Source organism: Geotrypetes seraphini, chromosome 2 (genome assembly GCF_902459505.1).
Source record: "Geotrypetes seraphini chromosome 2, aGeoSer1.1, whole genome shotgun sequence".
NCBI classification, from domain to species: domain Eukaryota; kingdom Metazoa; phylum Chordata; class Amphibia; order Gymnophiona; family Dermophiidae; genus Geotrypetes; species Geotrypetes seraphini.
In genome coordinates this window covers 171,795,517-171,801,538 of record NC_047085.1, presented here as the reverse complement: position 1 = coordinate 171,801,538, position 6,022 = coordinate 171,795,517, and positions in this window count along the sequence as shown.

Here is a 6,022-nt window from a genome sequence, read left to right as displayed (position 1 = left end):
TCCAAAAAGAGCGGACTAGAGTACAATGAAATAACATATGATCAAGAGTTCCTTCCTCTTTCAAACAATTCCAGCAAACAGAGTCTTGCTTTAAGTTAGCTTTCCACATGCGAAGTGGGGTCCATATTGCCTGCCACATAAGAAAGTACATTGATTGTGATACTCTAGAAGATAAAAGCGGGCGATTTGTTGATGACCAGAAAAGCTCCCAATCAATGTCAGAAAGCGGAGTGGTAAGTATAGCGTCCCAGTGCTTCATAGAGTGAGGTGAAAAAGTGAAGGAGTGATCTCTTAAAATGTTGTAGAAGGATGATATCGCCTTGCCTTTTAATAGAGACAGAGAAGACCAGTTGTAAATAGTATTTTTGGAAGTCATATAGTCAAATCGTATATGCAAAGAAGGCAACACTCCAGTGAGAGAACGCCATTGTGAATAAGTAGAAGGAGGCAGCGAGTATGTAGAGCACAGTATATCGAATGGAACTAACGAGTTGAGGGTAGACAATTGATGGACAAACCATATACCTGCCCGCTGCCACCTTTTCCATGATAGAGATTTATTGTGATTTTGAATTTTGGGATTGTTCCAAAGGGACATGAGTGGACTAACATTAACTGAGATTTCAGTCAATGTATCTATAAGATAAAGAGCATGCTGCGTTGCACCCAATAAAGAGTATCTCTTTAAGTGCCTTGGTATTGACACCGTTAGTAAGCATGAGATGTGTAAAGGCGTACATAGAAAACATTCCATTTCAAACCAGGCAGGAAGATCTTGAGTGGGAAGATTTTGAGTGGTGGAGTTAGTGAGCCAGTAAGCTCCATATTTGGCTAATGAAGCAATATAATAGTGATAGAAATCAGGAAAGTTGAGACCACCGTTGATCTTAGAGGCTTTCAGTTTGGCGAGAGCAATTCGAGGTTTTTTCTTGTTCCAAATGAATTCAGATATTTTCATATTTAGCCAATTAAATAATGATTTCCGGCATAACAGAGGGAGCATAGAAAGGATATAATTAATTTGAGGGGCCAGAGTCATTTTGATGGATGCAATTCTACCCCACCAGGATAAAAAGAGTGGAGTCCATCGAGATGTAGTGTTTAGAACTAGATTTTTGACTTTAGATATATTAAGATCTTGAGCATGAACCGAATCTTTATGTATTAAAATCCCCAAGTATTTCACAGCTTCATGTGACCATGAGAAAGGAAAATGAGCCAAATCTGATGGAAGTATATTATCATTTAGAGGGAAGATCTCTGATTTCTCCCAATTAACAGAGTATCCGGAAAGGAGGGAGTATTGAGTGATAATGTGAATAAGATTGGGAAGGGAGAATAAAGGGTCTCTCAGAAAAAGTAAAACATCATCAGCATAAGCTGCTAATTTGAAATCTCGATCAGAGGAGGGAATACCTTTAATTGAGGGACTTTGTCGTATAGCTGAAAGGAGTGGCTCTAACACTAAATTAAATAGCAATGGTGAGAGAGGACAGCCTTGTCGAGTACCTCTATGGAGGGGAAATTTATTAGATAAAGAATTGTTAATCCTAATACGAGCTGTGGGTTGATGATATAGTGTTTTTATCCAGTTTGTAAAAAATGGGCCAAAATTATACCACTTCAGGACATGGAAAAGGAAAGGCCACTCCACTCGGTCAAAGGCTTTTTCAGCATCAATAGCTAGGCCTATTACAGGGTCTGACATTGTTTTAGCATGAGCGTTAATATAGTGAAATAGGCGCAGGTTGTCTCCTATATATCTTTGTTTAATGAACCCTGTTTGATCTTTATGTATAAGCAATGGGATTATTTTGGTAAGTCTTAATGCAAGTAATTTTGCCATTATCTTGTAGTCTAAATTGAGGAGAGAGATGGGGCGAAAGTTTTTAACTAAAGTGTCATCTCTGTCAGGTTTAGGGATTACTACAATGGTGGCCTCGGTGAAATTGAATTGCTTGTCCGGAGTGGAGTGGAGGAAGTCATAATATTTAAGGAGATGAGGAGCTAGTAGTGTGCGAAATTGTTTAAAGAATTCGTTCGTGAAGCCGTCTGGGCCAGGGGCTTTCCCAGCAGGTAAGGAAGATATGGCAGTTTCAATTTCTAATATAGTTATTGGAGAATCAAGTTCCAATTTAACAGATTCTGGAATGGTCGGATGAGTTAAGGAGGTAAGAAATGAGTCTATATCTGCTTCAGGAGTGGTAGATTCGGATTGGTATAAAGAAGTATAGAATTTTTCAAATTGAGAGGAAATTAGAGATCTGGTTTTGACTAATTGACCTGATGAATTCTGAATAGCCGTTATATGTAGTCTTTTAGATTTATTTTTAAGGTATCTGGCCAAAGGACGACCCATTATATTATCTCCCATGTAATGACCAGAGTTAGAGATAAAAATATCACGCCTAGCTATATGTGAAACTAAAGTATTGTATTCATATTTAAGATTTTGAATACGTTGGAAAGTATTTGGGTCATGTATGTGGTTAGACATATGTTGTAATTCTAAGGTTTTGATGGAGTTTTCTAAATCTTTTTCCTTTCTCATGGACTGTTTCTTTTTCCAAGAGGCAATTTTAATCAATTCACCTCTAAGGGTTACTTTGTATGCTTCCCAGACAATGGAAGGGCAAATTTCAGGATCTTTAGAATTATTTTCAAAAAACTCCGCAGTGAAAGAATTGATTTTTTCAATAATTTCCTCGTCTAGCAGTAAGGCGTTGTTTAGCCGCCATGAGGGGGATTCTTTATGTGGGGCTGAGATGGATATATATAAAGAGATAGCAGCATGATCAGTGAGAGAGATTGGATGTATAATGGTATTGGTGAGATCTTGAATAAGAGAAGGGGATAAGAGAAAATAATCGATTCTCGAGTATGTATTATGTGGAGGTGAAAAATGTGTGTATTCTCTACCTTTCGGGTAGAGCAAGCGCCAAGGATCCACAAGAGAAAAGGCGTCCTTTAAAGCATGAAGAGCTGTGAAAGACTTGGATTTGGAGGGTTTACAAGAAGAAGATCTGTCAATATATAGATCTTGAATTTGATTAAAGTCCCCTCCCAATATCAGAGAACAAGTATCAAATTCAACTATCGCCAGCTGAAGCTCTTTGAAAAAGTTTGGGTGGTCTTTGACCGGGCCGTATATATTAAGAAAAATAAAATTAGTTGAGTGTATCGCAGCATGTACTAGACACCATCTTCCTTCAGTGTCTATTTTAAAATTGTGAATAACGGGAAATAGTTTATCATTGAAAAATATTGACACACCATTTTTCTTTTGATGAGTTGCAGGGGAATATAAGTGAGTTGAAAATCCCTTTAGTTGAAATTTCGAGGCAGCAGCGGGCAGGAGGTGGGTTTCCTGCAAATAAATTATATCAGGATGTTTATTGGATATATAATTAGCTATCTTTTTCCTTTTAATGGGATGGTTAAGACCATTCACATTAAAGGAAAAAACATGTAAATCAGCCATAATATATGATATATATTGTTGAATCATAGATTATATCTCCTCTGTCCAGAAAAATAATTGATATAATTGTAAGCTCGGGCAGACACTCCTGTCTAAGAAGAAGAGAGATAAAAAAAAGTGTGAAAGTAAAGAAAAGAAATCAATAATATCAGCATAGTATATGGTTAGAAAGAGAATGGACCACACTATTCTACATATTTTAAAACATTTTAAATGTGATCCTGTGACCACGGAATAATAACACATATGGAACAACTAATAAATTCCACACCTATTCAATAATAGAAAATTTGAGATTAGTGTGCTTGATTTAGCAGAATATATGACATAGTATATACAATTCATTACGAATTATAAGAAGATGAATAGACAAAATAGACAGTGAATTTGGAGCTATCCAAGAAGGATGTCATATCTCTATATTGATCAATCTAAGGTAGGTTTAAAAGATGCAAAAATAAAAGGAGTTAGACCGTTGGATCCATTGCCAGGGCGCCGCCAGCTACTGTCACAGGTATAGAATCTATAAATTGTTGAGCAGTTATTGTGTCTGTGAAGGTGTGTGATTTCCCATCATACCAAATGCGTAAGGATGCAGGATATATAAGTGCAAATCGCACTCCTCGATGATGAAGTATGGAGCATAGTGGTGTCATCGCCTTACGAAGGGAGGATACATGTAAAGAGTAGTCATTGAATAGTAGCAATTTTTGTCCTTTATATTCAAGCCGGCCAGATTTCCGAAAAGCTTGCATGATAAGCTCCTTTTCTTTCCAGTTGATGTATCTAGCAATCGTTGTTCGCGGGTGGTTGTTATCACTTGTACGTTGGCCCAAACGGTGTGCCCGTTCGCATAAAAAACCAGACGTTGGGGTCACCAGGCCAAGTTGCTTTGGTAGCCAAACTTGGAAGAAGTGATAGAGGTCTTGGTCTGCTTTGAGCTCAGGTAGCCCCACTACTCGTATATTATTACGACGCTGACGGTTCTCCTGAGCATCTAAACGTTCTGTCAGTGCTGTCACCTGGGTCTGTAAACTAATCACACTCTCCCGTTCATGTATTACTGCGTCCTCATTTTCAGATATCCTCTGTTCTACTGCTGTAATACGGCCAGCCTGTGTTTCAAAGCGGTCATTAATGCAGTCAACTGCTGATTGTAATTTATGAAGTTTATCTTCCAAGGATTTAGTGACCATTTTTGAAATTTCCTGTGCCCATTCACTCCAGTGTATCGAGGTTGGAGTGGGAATTGGTTACATTTTTCCCATTGACTTGAATGGGTGAAATCTGAAGTTATGTTTGTAGCTCCGCCCACGTGTGCAGTTGGGCCGCGAGACCCCCAGAACATATCATCCCGGGTAGTGAGGGATCCACATACCAAGTTTCGTTCAAATCGGGCAAGCCGGTTTTGCAGAGGCAGTTTTTACATTTTTTCCATTGACATGAATGGGTGAAATCTGATTTTCTGTTTGTAGCTCCGCCCAGGTGTGCAGGTTGGCCGCGATACCCCCAGAACATATCACCCCAGGTAGTGAGGGATCTGCATACCAAGTTTCGTTCAAATCGGGCAAGCCGTTTTTGCGTTGGCAGCTGTTTTACATTTTTTCCATTGACATGAATGGGTGAAATCTGATTTTATGTTTGTAGCTCCGCCCACATGTGCAGGTGGGCCGTGAGACCCCCAGAACATATCACCCTAGGTAGTGAGGGATCGGCATACCAAGTTTTGTTCAAATCGGGCAAGCTGTTTTTGCGTTGGCAGCTCTTTACATTTTTTCCATTGACATGAATGGGTGAAATACGATTATCTGTTTGTAGCTCCGCCCACGTGTGCAGGTGGGCCGCGAGACCCTCAGAACATATCATCCCGGGTAGTGAGGGATCTGCATACCAAGTTTCGTTCAAATCGGTCAAGCCGTTTTTGCGTGATCGCGGCACATACATACATACATCCGATTTTATATATATAGATGATAATTTGAGGGCTCACTCTTTTTACCGCTTAGCTCCGTTATGATGAGTGCCATGATGGAATTGAGGTATTTTTCTCCTTCACATTGTTGGGCAGCAATTTTGTTTCCCTCTCACCAGTAATAATTTAGTAGTGTTTCTTGTGATTGATTTTTTCTTGTCTAGTGTTATTAGGTTACATAGGTGGGGCTCCCATGTGTGCACATAACTTACAGAATACTGTTATGCTATATGCATCCTTGTTGTAATTAGGTAATATGCCATAAGCTGGCTAGTGTAAATGCAGATAGCTATTCTATAATGGCATTCAGGTGGCAAGATTGCTTTATAGAATAGGCTCCTACTGCCCATCCTCAAGATGCCTAAATGGAGACTCCCAGTTATTGAGTTGCCTTCTTAATTACCACCATGTTAGCTGTAGGTTGTGCTCCCTATCCTTCCCTCTCCCATATGAAAATCCAAATAAAAGGGGCAATTCTATAAGTAATAGATCTCAATTTCCAACATTCAACCAAAGGCTATGGCGGCTGTTGTTAGATAGTCTAGTAAATCTTTTGAATTTGCACGTCC